This window comes from Mastomys coucha, unplaced genomic scaffold, assembly GCF_008632895.1.
Source record: "Mastomys coucha isolate ucsf_1 unplaced genomic scaffold, UCSF_Mcou_1 pScaffold16, whole genome shotgun sequence".
Lineage (NCBI taxonomy): Eukaryota > Metazoa > Chordata > Mammalia > Rodentia > Muridae > Mastomys > Mastomys coucha.
In genome coordinates this window covers 90769490-90787579 of record NW_022196898.1, presented here as the reverse complement: position 1 = coordinate 90787579, position 18090 = coordinate 90769490, and positions in this window count along the sequence as shown.

Below are 18090 nucleotides of genomic sequence, written 5' to 3'. Positions count from 1 at the left end.
TTCCATGAATTCGCTGTTCACACAGAAGAAAAAACAAGAACCTGCAATATCAGGAGGCTCGGTCATTTCTCAAATGAGACACACTTTACACAAAGCATTAACTTTAGAATCAACTCAGAATTTGAAGTTCTGTCCCCACTGCTACCACTTTCACAGTGACGGTCATGTTACTTTTTCTCAGACTCAGTTTCCCCTCTTCTCTCAGTGTTATTTGTAGTCAATATGAGGGTTATAGAATACAATAGCTTTTATATTGAAACAAGTCACCTTAATGTCACCCACTCTGGCATCTGAAGTCACAATCCTCTTTCCTGGCCCCCGAGTGCAGGTAATGCAGATGGGAGTTACCACCCAGGTTCCATATGCAATTTTTGAAACCTCAAACTACACTTCTTTGCCCACGCAATCTCCATCCCATATTATGAGAACCTCTGCCCTCCATTTCTTAAATTCCTCAGAGATATTTTAGGTGTGGGGTGAACTGCCCCATTAATGTTTCTGTGTAGGAATTAGACTGCTTTCTCCTGAGGTGGCTGGATCAACTCAGGATTGATTCCGTTCACCAGCAGATGAAGAATTCTCATGCTGTCTTGGCTTCGTGTTTTCTCCTCCCAGGAGCCACTGCACAGCCTTTCGTTTGGAGTACCACTCTTCTGCTGATATATCATTTGACTTCATTTCCATGAACTGTGAATGTCTACAAGGTTACAGCCATCTCCTCTTGGCCCTCGTAGTACCCAGCACTGCCTGATCTTAACTGATGAAGAGTGTTCAAAAACCAACAAAGACAAACAAACAAACAACCTACAGTAAATATCTGTCAGTTTGATGTCATTAAACCAAGTTAAGGTACAGAGTCCAATGACTTAAAGTAAAATTCCAAGGCATCTGAATCATGACCTCAATCCCTTCTTCGTTTTGCAAATGGAGTCCTTGTGACTATCCTGCAGTCTCTCTATAATTCAGGCAGTCAATCAAAGCCATTTACTGAGCCCCAAAGAATTGTAAGCAGGAGCTGTGCAAGCAAAGTAAAAAGTTGTACACCAACCTTTGAGAGACTCACTGTCTCACTAAGAAAATATACATGAGGGGGACTGCGAAAAACATGCCACGACCATATGTAGGTTATAAATCTCAGACTACCAGGCAATAAACCTCAGCGGATGTGTTCCCAGTTGCCCCAAGCCATTGTATTTAAGTTATGGCACAAAGCGTGTATCAGTAAAACTATATTGGACCTGTTGCTCCACATGAGGCTAGATTTATACTCACGTAGCAAGAGCAAGAGGCCAGAACAAATGTCCTTTCTTTGTTTCAGGTTCAGCCTTTCCCAGTGAAGGATGTTGTGACTTCTGAAGACGTCAGCCTGGCTCAGTCAATCAGTGGTCAGTATTCATCTACCAGAGAGAGTCTTCAGTAAGTCATTCACAACTTTTCATATCTCACTTCACCCATCTGTAAAGTGGGAGTAAACAAAGTATCTTTCCTCATAGCATTTTGAGAGATGAGCAATTAAAAGAGGAATTAAGTCTATACCCAGCACGAAATGGGTACCTCATCTGCACTGGTTATCATCATAGTGGCTTGAGATTAGCCCATGACAAAATTAGTCCACTCGAAGGGATTCATTCACTCTTTCCTTCTCAGCAGGGAGGATGACCCATAGTATGGGCGACTGCAGACCTCGGGCTTATAAAGCCCATTGAATATTTCCCATCCAAATTTCCATGCATGCATAGTTCCAGAAACTTTGCCATAGGTTTTACTAGCTCGGGTTGGTATTCAGAAAATGGAGGCTGAAAGGTTGTAAGAGGGATTGTACAAAGTGAGAGAGCTTCAGTATCAGATTTGGCTTCACTCTCAACTTCTTTGAAGATCGCCTTCTCATTACAAAAGAGTCCTCAGAAGAAGAATACTGCCTTACCAAGAGTCAGATGTACAGTCTGCTTTTTCCTCTGCACACAGATTTGAGCCACCCATGAACTAAGGAGCAACTGGATTTATCCAGATCCAGCCTATATATCAGTTACACCAACAAGAAAACCTCTGACAAGTCACCTTGAAACCTTCTCTGCTCCGGTGCAAACTCTGAGAGACAAAAACCAAGCATTCCTTTGGTGCTGAGAGGCGCCGCTGCCGGCCGGACTTCTACAGTGGTACTTGTTCCCCCTGAACACCTGAACCCATTTATTCTCCATCTGTTTCTTGCCTTCCTCAAGCAATTTTATTGCACCCCAGAAGGTTTCGCTTCTCTCAATTAGAGAGGGGAGAAGCACTCAAAGACATCCAGGAGACACCAGAGACTTTGTAGGTAGGTGGGGAGGATAAACAGGTTCATGAACCCAGCAACAGGATATCTGATCCTTCGGCACTCAGACACGCGCTGGCCTGGTTGGTGTTAGCCTGGGAGATTCCAATTCAAGGAGACCTGTGTCTAGGAGCCTGCTCAGGGAGGAAGGAGAAATCAGACTGACTTTGCTCAGTGTAAGCACAGGTGGTGCTGCTAAGGTGGGGAAAGCAAACACTGAAGGGCCATGCTTTCGATATGTGTGAAGCAGGATTTGGACCGCAGGTTGCTCAGAGCCCTTGGCGACCCACTTGTCTCTCTAAACATGTTCTCAGGTTTGCGTCTATGAAGTAAGAGCATTTGAAATTCTGTGGGTTTATATCAACAACATAGATGCTGGCTGCTTCTGTGGAGAGATTCCCCTGTGAAAAGGGAAAGGGCTTCCTCGGAGGTATGCCAGGATCCTTTTTGGAAGTAATTAGGACAGCTTGGGGAATCAAAGTGGGAAAGCATGGAATCTGCAGAGGCAGGGAAAAGCAGCAGAGGGCAGAAGGGACCCAGTTCATAGCTTTTCAGGTATTTGGAAACAGTACCCATGCATGGAGTCCTTTCACCCCTCTAGGTAAGGGTACCAATTACTCGACCTATTAAGGTTTTAACGTGAGACCAATAAGTCAAAACCAGTTTAACAACTATGAGTTATAGTTGATATAAAATGTTTGATTTGGGGCTAATAACATATACTAAGTTATAGACAGATGAGATTTAAAATGACTAAGGTAAGAAATTGGGTTCATAATGGACACATTAATAGGACACTAAACTGACTTTAAAGACTCTGGCAGACACAGTCAAGAAACCAAATATATATAACAACTCCATCCATCTTGCACTTCCTCCTCATGTCACCTAATAGCGCTGTTAACACTCTGATAAATGGTTATTATATATTACCCATGCACACTCCTTTCCAATTAGAAGACATGAGCAAGCATCTGCTGCTCTGTTGTGTTGGGTCAGCTCTCTCCTTGATGCCGAAACTCTGAGCTTCATTCCCACAGACTGGTTGAACAGCCATGTTCATCATGTTCCCAACTCTGGGGGTGTGGTGGGAGCTTTTGGTATTGGAGATGACCTTTCATGGGAAAAATATCCAGAAGAGTCTGAGTTCTGAACGCTATTTGCAGCAGCTTCTTTGGTGTAAAACTGGCCAATATCCTAGAGGATAGGATATATTCTGCATTGCAACCTCTGTTAGGCCAACAACTAGGATGCTATTTTGATGGAAGATTTTTCTTTGTTGCATTTTGTGTGTGTGTGTGTGTGTGTGTGTGTGATTGTTTATTGTCAACATGTATTGAATCACCAAATAGTCTTGGAAGCAACTACTTTAAGTCAGGGTAATTACCAAGAATATCTTAGTTAACAACAACACAAATTCATAACTCTCCAGGCAGTGGTGGCTCACGCCTTTAATCCCAGCACTTGGGAGGCAGAAGCAAGCTGACTTCTGAGTTCGAGGCTAGCCTGGTCTACCAAGTGAGTCTGTGACAGCCAGGGCTATACAGAGAAACCCTGTCTCAAAAAGCAAAAAACAAAAAACAAAAAAAAAAAAAAATCATGACTTTCGTGACTCATATGACTTCATGGCTTGTGTAAGAAATGTCTATTATGGCAGTTTAAATGAGAATAGTTCCCATAGGATCATATATTTGCATGCTTGATCCACAGTTAATGGAACTGTTTGGGAAGAATTAGGAAGTATGGCCTTGTTGGAGGAGGTGTGTTACTGAGTATGGGCTTTAGAAGAATAGACCCATATAACAGGCCCTGTCTGTCTCTCTCTGTCTCTCTCTTTCTCTACACACAGACACCCACACATATATATGTGTCTGTCTCTCTTCCACTCTCTCTCTCTGTCTCTGCCTCTCCCTCCCTCCTCCCCCCACCTTTGCAAGCTGCTTGTGGATCAAGGTACAAAGGTTAAAGGCTCACAAGTACTTATCCACCATCATGTCTGTCTGTTGCTGATCACAGACTAACCATTTAAAACTATAAGCAAGCCTCCAACTAAATTATTTTTTATGAGTGTTGCTTTGGTTATGGGGGTGGCAAACTTTTAATCTCAGTGCTCAAGAGGCAGAGACATGGGGATCTGTGAGCCTACAGCCAGCCCATCTCATAGGGTGAGTTCCGAGTTCTAGGACTGCCAGTGCTACACAGAGAAACCCTGTCTCGAAAAACCAAAACCAAACCAAAACCAAATAAAAGAGTTGCTTTGGTCATGGTATCTTGTTACAGGAATAAAAAAGGAACTAAGATAGCTATCAAACAAAAGGGCAAAGAAAATGTAATTACAAATATATTTACCCTATGAGGTTTATAGCTTAGTCAATAAACTGACACACAAACATGAGGGCCTATGTTCAAGCCCCAGAATCCACATAAAAATGCCAAGCAGGGGGCATGTACTTATAATTACAACTTTAACTTGCCTAGCTTAACTGGTGAGTTCCAGGCCAGTGAGAGACTCCGTGCCAAGAAACAAACTAACTAACTAAGGTATAAGTTACTTGAACAGCAACACCCAAGATTGACCTCTGGCTTCTACATGACCAACCAGTACAACACACACACACACATACACACACACACACACACATACACACACACACACACACACACAAGATGCAAAAACAATGAAAGAAAAGTCTTCCATCAAAATAGTATACCTGTTCCTCCTTTAAACATGATGTTTTATATTTTATCTTTCAGCACTTACACGTCCATAAAATAGTGAAATTAAAAGGTGCAGAAACAAGTGACTCCTCAGAACAGACAGGACCTCTCCATCAGAATGTGGAAAAGAAATGAGAATTCATCATTTACAATGTGGAAAATCCCATGTGGAAAATGGTGGCTTTCCAGTTTATGGGCCAGATTTGTCAGTTTGTCTCACCTTGATATTCTTTCTGTGTCCTGACCTATTAGTGAAAGTTTCTATCACTGCTTTGATTTCTTCATTCTTTTTTCTTTTTAGGACATATCTTCCCTACCTTGTATGTCATTTGGCTACTTATTATTGATAGTAATCAAGGCTTTCAGGAGTTGTAATTATGCATGTGAGAAGAGGCACCCCTCAAATTAGGGGAGAATTTCTCAAAGGTCAGCAAATAGGCAGCCTGACTGGACTGTTGAGAACGGATTTCTAAAGAAAGCCCTGTATTTATATCAGAAAGCTCTTAAGGATGCTCTGGGACTGGGGAGAAGTGGCCAGAGGTAAAGAAGGGGCTAGACTCAGAGTTCCAAGAGTAAACATGGAATGTGTTCAGGTGACACAGGAACAGGCAGCTCTAGGCTGGCACAGCAATGAGACAATATGACACTGAATACGGAGTAAATGCCCACTTGATGGGCTGTGCTGTCAGTTCTGAACCTGCCTGCCTGTTCCCTATGTACTCACGTAATAGGAAAAGGTTAAAGCATAACCTACTACAAGAAGAGAGGGGTCCTTTGGTAAATCATGTGCAGGATTGATCATGAAGCCGTGTTGCCAACATATGCTAATCATAGGGTCCTCATTGGTCTATGTTAATTGTTACCTAGCCAGCAGCATGGAAGGGTATAGATAGAGCTCCAGGAAAATGGAGCTAAGGATGTGGCAAATGAGAACGTAAACCCAGAAACTCTAACTCTAACACAGGAGAGATTCAAAAATAATGTGGAACACCTCTAAACACAATTAGATCTCTCCCTAAATGAGGAGTAATCAGAAAATCAGGCAGATATTTTCTGAAATCAAGGTTTCTCAAAAGTAAAACATGATGAAGAAAAGAACTAAGGAGTAAATGAGCGTAGTTGCAAATGAGCTCGAGTGATCTGACAAGTCTTCATTAAAGTATCATCTACAATCAGCTAAAATAGTCCATTAGAGTCCATTATAGTTCTTTAGGAAAGATGAGAAATATGACCAAAGAAACAAAGGAAGAAAATTTATTTAATGTAAAAGCATAACTGATTATAGAAACCGATAGACTAGACATATCTTCAATTTAGGAGCAATAAGAAAGCAGAAATCCTGGAAAGAAATCATCTACTAAGAATCAAAAATCAGAGTAGCTTCATGTTTTTAAGTCAGTAGTGAAAACAGCAGGCCCTGGTAAACCTGTAGTCAAGCAACCATTTCTGCTGGTGATCTTGCATAAGCATTCTCTGTCTCTCTCTGGATAGATAGAGAGATAGTTAGGTAGCAGGTAGATAAGTAGGTAGATAGATAAATAAATAGATCAGATCTAGTTAGAGATGTAAATATAGATGAGATAGATATACACATATATAATTGTATCTGTTTATATATTTAATTGTATATATATTATTTAAAATAGATTATTGTCTCATACATCCCAACCAGTTTCCCTCCCTCCACTCTTCTCACTCCCTACCACCTCCCTTCTTCCCAGAATCTACTCCCCCTCTGTCTCCCAGGTGAAAAGAGCAGGCTACTAAAAGACAACAACCAAATACAACAAAACAAAATACAATAAAGCAAGAACCCTTACACCAAAGCTATAAAAGGCAACCTTATAGGAAGAAAAGAGTCCCAGTAGCAGGCAAAAGAGTCAGAGACACGCCAACTCCCACAGCTAAGAGTCCCACAAAAACTCCAAACTAACAGGTACAACATACATTCAGGGTACCCAGTACAGTCCCATGCAGGCCTCTGGGTTTGCTGCTTCTGCCTAGGAGCCCATATGGGTCCTGCTTAGATGATTCAGTGAACCATGTTCTCCAATGTCCTCCATTCTCAGACTCTTAGCCTCCTTCTGTGTTCTCTTCTGAGCAAATCCCTGAGCTCTGAGGAGGGAAGGGACACAATGGAAACTTTCAGTTTAGACCCTCGGTCCTCATAATGGATGACTATGGGTCTCTGCACTTTCTCCCATCTGCTGCTGAATGAAGGAAATTTCTGTGCTGTTGACTGGACAAGGCTTTATTCTATGAGTATAGGGAAATATCATTAGGAGTCATTTCATTGACTTTTTTGGCCAGTTTTGTCTGTTTCTAATAGAAGTCTTCAGTTTATTTAGTCTCTAGTTCTTGGTCATCCGAGCAGTATTGGGCATAGGCTCCCTCTCCTGGAGAAGGTCTCAAGTTAAATCAGACATTGGTGGCCACTCCCACAAGTTCTGTGCCACCACTGTCCTTGAACGTCTTGAAGGTAGGTTGAAGGTTTTGTGGCTGGGTTACTGTCCATTTTGTCTTTTGGTAGCCTGCAGAATCCCTTCCCATACCAAAGAAGCTTAAACATAGGGTGAAGGCTCCATTCATACACCAGCTTAACCTTTCCACATTCAATGAGCTGTGTTGATGTTGTCCTCCAAAATGGGGCTTCAAGGTCAGTTTGCAGAGAATAACTCTCTCTCCTAGCGTCCATCTAGTTTGTTTAAGATCTCCATAGGGGGCTGGTGAGATGGCTCAGCAGGTAAGAGCACTGACTGCTCTCCCTAAGGTCCTAAGTTCGGATCCCAGCAACCACATGGTGGCTCACAACCACCCGTAATGAGATATTACGCCCTCTTCTGGTTTGTCTGAAGACAGCTACAGTGTATTATGCTAGTGCGAGCGGGGCGGAGCGGAGCTGTCCTGAGTTCAATTCCTAGCAGCCACATGATGGCTCATGGCCATCTGTACAGCTACAGTGTACTCATCATACACATAAAATAAATAAATCTTTTTTCAAAAAAAAGGTCTCCATAGGACCTACCTTAGAAAACAACTCAATAAAATGTGACCCATGTGGAACCCATCGGAAGCATTATGGCTCCAAGAGATGGACAGCTGAGACCTATCCCCCATTGCCTTATGTTTCCCCACTGTGCGACGAATGCCTCCCATTCTAGCCGTTTCTCCTTGTGCTTCCTCCTTCCACCCCCTCTCCCTGTACACCTAAATCCTCTCACTCCCATCTATACCAGCCTGCATTCCACCTCAAAATCTATTCCATTTCCCTTTCCCATGGAGATCCTTGAATCTCCCCAGAACCCTCCTCTTATACTTAACATTTCTGGATCTACAGATTGTAGACTTGTTATCATTTACTTAATGGTTAACATCCATTTATAAGTGAATGAATACCATATTTGTATTGGGTATTCTTTCTAAGTGGGTTACCTCATTTAGGATGATTTTTTTTCTAGCTTTATCCATTTTCCTGGAAATTTCACAATGTCTTTGTGTTTAATATCTGGATATTATTCCATTGTGTAGATGTATCACATTTTGTTTATTGATTCTTCTGTTGAGGGATATTGAGGTTGTATGCATTTTCTGGCTATTCTGAATAAGGCCACAATGAATATAGTTAGGCAAATGTCCAAGTGGTAGGATGGAGTGTCCTTTGGGTGTTACTGTGTCTTGAAGTCCATTAATTCCCAATTCTAAGGAACTGCCATGTTGTGTTCCATAGTGGCTGTACAAGGTTGTACTTACCCCAGCAATGAAGGAGTGCTTCCTTGCTCCGATTCCTTGCCACCATGAGCTGTCACATGTATTATTGATATTAGACATTGTGACAGGTGTAAGATGGAATCTCAGAGTAGTTTTGATTTACATTTCCCTTATGGATAAGTATGTTGAACATTTCTTTAAGTGTTTCTCAGACATTTGTGATTCCTTTGTTGAAAAGTCTCTGTTTAGATCAGCACCCCATTTTTTAATTGCATTGTTTGGTTCAGTGATGTTTAGCTTCTTTAGTCCTTTATGTATTTTGAATATTAGCACTCACATATGGAATTAGAAAATCTTTTCCCATTCTGTATGCTACCATTTTAACCTTTTGATGGTGTCCTTTGCCTTACAGAAGCTTTTAATTTTCATGAGAGTCATTTTTTAATTGTTGATTTTTGTGCCTGCTCTATCAGTGTTCTGTTCAGGAAGTTGTCCCCTGTTCCAATGTATTCAAGGCTATTCCCCACTTTCTCTTTTATCAGGTTCAGTGTGTCTGGTATTTGATAGTCTTTGATACATGTGGACTTAAGTTTTGTGGAAGTTAATAAATATGGACCTATTTGCATTATTCTTCATGCAGACATCCAGTTTGACAAGAATCATTTTTGCTGTCATCTTCCAGGGTGTATTTCTAGCTTCGGTATCAAAAATCAGGTCTCCATAGTTGTGTGGATTTATTTCTGGGTCTTCAATTTAATTCTATTGATCAGTTGATCTGTTTTTATTCCAACACCATGTGGTTTTATTACTGTAGCTTTGTAGGACAACTTGAAATCAAGAATGGTGAGATCATCAGCACTTCTTTTATTGTATAGGATAATTTTAGCTCTCCTCTGTTTTATTGTTTTTTTTCATATGAAGTTGAGAGCTGTCGTTTCAAGGTGTTTAAAGGTATGTGTTAGAATTTTGATGGGGATTGCATTGAATATGTAGATTGCTTTTGATAGGAAGGCCATTTTTACTCTGTTAATCCTACCAATCCATGAGCAGGGGAGATGTTTCTATCTTCTTATATCTTCTTCAATTTCTTCCCTCAAAGACTTTAAATTTTTATTATACAAATGTTTCACTTGCTTGGTTATAGTTACCCCAAGAGACTTTATATTATTTGAGGCTATTGTGAAGAGTGTTGTTTCCCTGATTTACTTCTCAGTTTGGATGATTTTTGTATGTAGGAGTGATACTGATTTTGTTTTTGTTTTTGATTTTATGTTATTTTTATATCTGGCCACTTTGCTAAAAGTTTATCAGCTATAGGAGTTCCCTGGTGAAAAATTTCAGGTCACTCTTCCTTTTCAATTTGTATTCCCTTGATTCCTTTAGTTATTTTATTGTTCTAGCTAAAACTTCAAGTACTTTATTGAATAGATAGGGAGATGGTAGAAAGCCTTGCCTGGTTGCTGGTTTTAGTGGATTTACTTTGAGTTTCTATCTATTAAGCTTTATTTTGACTTCAGGCTTGCTGTAAATTGCTTTTACTAAGTTTAGGTAAGTTGCTTATATCCCTAATCTCTCCAGAACATTTATCATGAAGGGGTGGAAGGTTTTTTTAAGACCTTTTCTGCATCTAATGAGATGGTCATATGATCATAGTTTTTTCCTTACTTAATTTCTTTCTTTCTCCTCTCTGTTTATATGGTGGATTATATTTGCTGATTTTCAATATTTAACCATCTCTGATGCTCTGGGATGAAGTCTACTTGATCATGGTGGATGACCTTTTTGATATGCTTTTGAATTCATTTTGCAAGTATTTTAATTATTTTTGCATCAATGTTCATAAAGGAAATTGTGGAATCATCTTTCACTATTCATTCTTTATGTGGTTTTGGTATCAGGGTGACTCTGTCATCATGAATTTGACAATGTTCCTTCTGTTTCTATTTTGTGGAATAATTTGAGAACTATTGTCAGTAGTTCTTCTTTGAAAGACTTGTAGAATTCTGTGTCAACACCATCTTTCCCTGTTTTTTTGTTTTGTTTTTATTTGTTTTGTTTATTTTAGGGGTGGAAGACTTTTAATAACTGTTTCTATGGCTCTGTTTCCTTAGGCATTATAGATCTAATTAAATTGTCTGATCTTGCCTTAACTCTGATAAGTGGTACCTATCAAGACAATTATCACTTTTAGAATTTCAATTGATAGAGTATACATTTTCAAAAATATGTCCTTATAATTCTCTGGATTTCCTCGGTGTCTGTAGTATGTCCTCCTTTTTGTCTCTGCTTTTGTTACTTTGGATCTTCTCTCTGTGTCTTTTAGTTAGTTTGGATAAGGGTTTGTCATCTTGTTTATTTTCTCAAGAACTGATTCTGTTTTATTGACTGTATTATTCTTTTTGTCCCACTTTTATTGATTTCAGCTCTCAATTTGATTATTTCTTGCCATCTACTTCTCTTGGGTGTCATTAGTTCTTTTTGCTCTTCAAAGTACCCTGTTAACTTGCTAGTATGAGAGACTTTCCTTTTTAATGAAGGCATCTAGTGCTATGAATTTTCCTTTTTGCACTACTTTCATAAGTTTGAGTATCCTATGCATTCATTTTCACTGAATTATAAAAGGTCTTTAATTTCTTTATTTTTGTCTTGATACATTGTTCATTCAGTAGAGACTTGCTCAGTTTTTATAAGTTTGTAACCTTTCTGTTGTTTCTGATGTTTTTGATGTCCAGCTTTAATCCATGGTAGTCTGATAGGATACAGGGAGTTATTTCAATTTTCTTAGAAGTAACTGTTGAGACTTGTAGTACATCCTAGTATGTGATCAGTTCCATAAGCACAGAGTAGAAGGTATAGTCTTTGAGTTTAGAAGAAATATTCTCTAAGTATCTGTTCAGTTGTTTGGTTTATAATGTCTGTTGGGTCCTATCTCTTTTTAGTTGTTCATTTTTTCTGGATGCCCTGACCATTTGTGAGCATGGGCCATTGAAGTCTCCCATTATCAGTGTGTTAGGGTCAATATATGATTTAAGCTGTGAAACTGTTTCTTTTACAAAAGTGAGTGCCTTTGTGTTTGAGGCATAGATGCTAAAAAGTTGAAAAATCATCTTGGTAGATCTTTCCTATGGTGAGTATGGAGTATCCTTCCTCATCTCTTCTGATCAGTTTTGGTTTGAAGTCTATTTTGTTAGATTTAAAAATAGCTACACCCGCTTTCTTCTTAGCTTCATTTTCTTGGGGTATCTTTTTCCAAACTTTTCCCCTGAGATAATATCTACCATTGATGTTGAGGTATTTTTCTTGGAAGCAGCAGAATGGATCCTGTTTTTGCATCCATTCTGTTAATCTGTGACTTTTTATTAGGAAATTGGGAACACTGATATGGAGAGATATCAATGATCAATGATTGTTTATTCCTGTTATTTTTATTATTGTTGTTGTTTTTGGTGGTGGTATTGTTGGAGGTGGTAGTGGTAGTGATGGTGGTGGTGATGGTGGTGGTGGTGGTGGTGGTCACACATTCCTCTGTAGTTCCTGTCCACATTCCTTTTTAGTTTTTAAATTCCCTCAGTTTGTGGTTTTGTTTTGTTTTGTTCATTGCTTCTCTTTCAATTTTCAGGTTTTGAAGAGTTTTATTCATTCTCTCCACTGTTTGTATTTTCCTGTATTTCCTTCAGAGATCTGTTCATTTTCTTTTTAAGGACCTCTATCATCATCATATAGCTAGTTTTAAGGTTGATTTCTTGTGTTTCAGCTATGTTATAATATCCAGGGCCTGCTAGAGTAGGATAGTTCGGTTGTAGTGGAGGCAAATTGTCCTGGCTGTTTGATCGTGTTCTTATAGTGGCATCTAGGCATCTGGGTTTGGGCTGATAACAGGTATAGGTGCTAAATTCTGGGTTTGACTTTGTTGGGTATGTGGTTTGATCCTGGTTTCTGTTTCCTCTCTGGGATTTCAGAGTGTAACCTCTGTGTGTTGCCTGCTTTGCTGACCTGCTTGGCTAATGTATTCAAAGACCGCACACGCTGCTGTTGGAGGCTGAGACATGGGGACAAGTGAAGGAGAGAAGTCAGGAGGGGATGGTCCTGTGATCCACAAGAGACAGGGGCAGGGAGAAGAGAGGCAACAGCTGATGATCTGTTCCACTGATTTTGAGGAGACTCAGGGGGTTGAGTCTAGTCTAGGAGAACAGAGACAGTGGATAAAGTATGCAGGCAGTCCATCTGATTTTCTGGTAGGCAGTTGAGAGAGTACAAATGCTTGAGTTTGGAGTTTGGATATAGCAAAGAGTTGGGACAGGGAGGTTAGGAGGGATTGGTCTATGGGATCCACAGGAGATGTGGGAAGGGGGGAGGGAGGCTGCAGCTAGTGTCCCTGTCTTGGGAACAGAGAGAGCTGAGAAGGTTTGCTGGTAGCCTACATAATCTTCTGCATAAGAATTCTTTGGAAATGGTAGCAAATAAATTGCTTCAGGATGCATAGTAGGAAAATGAAACAAGAATCCTTAAAGTATAAGAGAATTTAAACACAATGTATTATCATCGAGCAATACAAAAAGAAGGTGATTGTGTGATGGGCTTAATAATTAAAATTAATGAATGCAATGTAAAGAATTTCCTTATTGGCAAATCAATTCTGTATTGTAAATTGCATAATTCTGACATTGAAAGTTCTCTGTAATGATATAAAGTCCTGTTCAATAATAAAATAAAAGTATACACAGTGAGCACTGCAAGTCATCTCGCTGTGAAGAGGAGAGCAAAGCGGAGCGAAACACACAGGTCCTCTTCACTATCAGGTGTCTGACCTAAAGCCTCAGGGCCAGTGCAGCTGTGGACACATGTGAATGCAGCCCCACAGAAAACGGTAAACAACTCAATATGAGGGGTTTTGGTAAGTTTTTGTAACTCTGTCATATATTTCTTTAATTATAATTTTATAGGTGACATTGATGTACTGCTGTATAAACTCTGACAAGAGTTTGCATGTGCCTGAAAAATGCTTGGATTAGAAACCTCTCCCAAGAGGGAGCAATGCAGTGACGTAGGTGATATGTGCTTCCTTGTGGATACAATCACTTCATTCCGATAAAAGTAATATTTTATACAGTGATACTACATGAGTTTATTTATATTTGATTAGTAAGAACTTATAGAGAAAGGAGAGAAGGCAATTATAATCACAGAGCATAAAAACTTAACAATACAGTTAATAGAATTTTGGAAGCTGGTAAAAGGTATAGAAAAGTAGAAAAAAAGTAGCTTTGTTGATTTTCTCACTTATCTCCTTACATTTCAATAAAATTCATGAGTAATTTTTTAAATATCTAATGACAATGCAGGGATGAGACAGAGGGCTGGGGAAACAAGACAATCAAAAATCTATTAAAATGGTCTATACAATGGACAAAGAATAAGTAGAAAACCAGATGTATTGTTTAGTTATTAATGTGGCTGCTAGAAATAGTAATGGCATAATTAATGAAACTGAGAAATAATGTGCTGTTAAAATACTAAAATTCTTATTGTTTGGCATAACTAGATATAATCTAGTCAATTAATTGACAAATAGACACATGAATATATTATTTTGAATTTCTGTAGCAGGATGTGGTGTTGAACTCATTACACGGCCTTTCATCAGATATGCAGGAACCCAGTTCTCAGTCATCAGTGATAAAGGGCTCAAATGTCATTCAAGTCGGATTCTAATTCTCAGCAAGGAGAGCATGCCCATCTTTGTATGTGAACAGTTACCTCACTCGGCAGTCCCTGCAAAATAAAAGGCTGGTAGAATATCTAGTTCTTAAGAAACGAAGATAAATAAATAAATAAATAAATAAATGCTTAACAAAGGTGAATGCAGATGTTCTCTAAAGAAACTGGATAACTTAGGCCATTCTCAAAGTGTGATGGCAATCAATGTATTTGTTGTTTTGTGTTTTAGGGGTGTGGCGAGCCTACACACAGGGAGTGCTTATGCGTGTGTATGTGTGTGGAGGTCAGAGGACAACTTTTGGTGTTATTGTTTAGTAGCCATCCTTTTTTAAAAAATGTGTTTTTATTTTATATGTATGCATGTCTTGTTTCATATATGTATGGGTACTATGTGTGTTTATGTGTGTGTAAAGCCTTTGGTGCATTGGCTCTCCTGGACATGGATGTACAGATGAATGTGAAAACTCTCATGCATGCTGGGAACCATGCCTGTGTCCTCTGCAGGAGCATGAAGTGTTCTTACCCACGGAAGCAGCTCTTCAGACCTTCAGCCTGACTTTTTGTGACAAGGTTTCTTACTGATGCCTGGAGTTCTCAAATTAGGCTAAGCTAACTGGACAGTAAGTCCTAACGCTCAGGTTATGAGCAGGTGTCTCAACTCCTGACTGTATGTGGCTGCTAAGGACCAAACCTGGGGCCTCGTGCCTGTAAGGCCAGCATTTAACTGTAGCTATTATATAGTCTTCTTCTGGTCATGCTTCTTGATAGTGAGCTCTGACTACAGCAAAGTGCGAAGACTGGCCAGCACCTTTAAAGTGCAGACACATTTCTTGTGCTTGGGAGACTTGCCTTGGGCTAGTCTGTCTTCTATCCAGAAATATTCAGCTGGTTTTCAAAAAGATATTATTGAGTTATATGCAGTCAAATTCCTTTCTTAGCCACTACAAGCAAGCTCAATGCCATTTTGTAGCAAATCCAAATCTCCCATGAGGGCACTGTCTTAATATTTAGTGAAGAAATGAATAAGACATGAAATTTAAAGGATTATGTCCTGGAGACCTCAGGAAGTATGCACCAGAAGCATACCATCAACACCCAGACCTTCTTGATGTCACAGCACATTGTATACATCATGGTGTATACAACAAAGCATTAGACAGACCAGAGGACTTCTTATATTTTTCTTATAACTGCACAGCATTTCACAATTGCTTACCTCCATATATTATTATCGCTGTAGAAAGAATGAAGATCATTAGACACAGTCCATCTACCTCATGGGTGTTCTATGGTCACTAAAGATCCCTGTTAAAGGTCTCTTGTAGATATCATGTGCTAGCATTATGTCCATTTTTCTATTGAAAGACAGATTTTCATCACAGTTACTTGATTTACCCTCTCTTTGTCTCTCTCCTGGACTGATGGTAGTGTGAAAAGTCTGTCAGAAGGTTGTTCACCTTCATTGGATTTTCTGCTCCCATTTCTGCTCAAGAGGCACTTGAGGTTCAAATTGGTGAGATGGAATTTGGAATCGTTGAGGTAGGCTACTTCCACTATCAGACTTATTGAGTAGATCCTTCATCCATACTTCTTGGCCAGGTCCTTCATTTCCAGTCTTTCTCCACATCATGTTCTACAGCCATTGACATCAGCTTTTGTCTGCCTTTGGTTTGCTTGAGTCTCTGCTCCTTGGTCACACACCTGTCCCCATGCAGTAAATCAGAAGAAGGTGCTGAACAAATTGTTAGGATCTGCCTCATGTGAAGCACTGGAGGTGTCAATGATCAGTTTACCTGAGGAAAACCATTTTTAGAGCTTGTGAAAAAGAGGAGGCAATGTCACTCTTTTATAGGGAAATTTCCAATAAAATTAAAAATGCTTCTGCAGACATGTATTCATTCTCATTATCCATTTGAGACCATGAATGCCATAACATTTAATTTTTGTGTGTCTTTTCTGATAAAAAAGTGAATTAAAAATAAAAATAAAATAGCAAGTTAGTGACCTATTATTTTCACAATAATTTAGAAAGCTAATTGAAAAGCAATCTATAAATCCCAGTCCTTCTTTCAATTATTTCTTTTTTTGTAGAATTTATTTTTAAAAAAATAGTCTATAGCACATAAGAGGGTTATTTCTTTTATTTTTTAAACAGAGTGTAGTAATTTTAATCTATTACAACAAATTTATTATGTAAAAATCATTTTTATAAGACTGGGTATATTCAGTGGGCAATAGTGCTTGCTTTTCAAGCATGAAAATCTGAGATCAAATTTCCAGCACCCATTTAAAAAAGTAGGTATGAATGTGCTTGCCTATAACACCAGAAGTACAAAACAGGAAGATCCGTGGACCTTACTAGTCAGTCAGGGCAAGAAAAACAACCACCAGTTCAGTGAGAGACCTTATTTCAAAGTAATAAGGAAGGGTGTGATACAGAAAGATGACGGATGCTCTTCTCTGGTCTCCAAATGCATCTGCACAGGGCACTTCCAAATGCATGCATGTACCACAGGCAACACACACACACAGGGACACACACACATTAGGAGGAGGGATCTGGGACAGCCTATAGCTGTGTTTTTCACCTATACCCGCTTCACTGTGATCCCATCCATTCCCCAAGCTATAAACACCACGTCCTTCACACTCTGGATCTCCTCCTTTTATTGCTTCTCCCCCTACCCCACCCCAGTTTACAACCTTATGTTCACTAAACCCACGAAGTTTTATACACAGGTGCTTAAGCCAATCTTACCATTTCAAAATAAACTGACCTCTGCCAACTGCTCCTCTCATGTTATTCCTCTTATCCATATGTCATTTGGCTAATTCTTGGCTGAGTGTCACATTTCCTACACATACTCCTGTGCTGCAGTTGTGGACCACCCACTATCAGAAGTTGAGCAGCAAAAAGGTGGAGACTCTGAAGGCCGTTTAACAAGATGGAGCAAGGCACTGCTGGGACTGTGATGCCTGAGTATAAGAAACGAAATGGGTGGTTCTCAACCTTCCTCATGATTCGAACCTTTCAGATAATTCCTCATGTTGTAGTCCCAACCATATGCATGTCCCAACCATAAAATTTTTTCTTGCTACTTCATAACTGTAATTTTTGCTACTGTTAAGAATTGTAATGTAAATATTTGAAATGTGACCCCTGTGAAAGCTCTACTCAACCCCAAGGGGGGTCAAGACCCACAGGTTGAGAACCATTGAATTAAGGTAAAGCAAAACACTGAGTGTTCTGAGCACGCTTAAAAGTATCAAGTGTAAACATCAGGGATACACAGAATATTGAAGGCTATAAAGGAAGAAAGAAAAATAGAAATGGAGAGAAAGAGGGCAAAAGGGAGTGGTTGGATTAAGGTAGGAAGAATGAAAGACAGAAAGAACAAAAGAATGAAAGAAACATCAACAGAGGAGTGGATACAGAAATTGTGGTACATCTACACAATGGAGTACTACTCAGCTATTAAAAACAATAAATTTAAGAAATTCTTAGGGAAATGGATGGATCTGGAGAATATCATCCTGAGTGAGGCCGCCCAATCACAAAAGAACACACATGATATGCACTCTCTGATAAGTGGTTATTAGCCCAGAAGTTTGGAACACAGGAAGAACAACCCACAAAC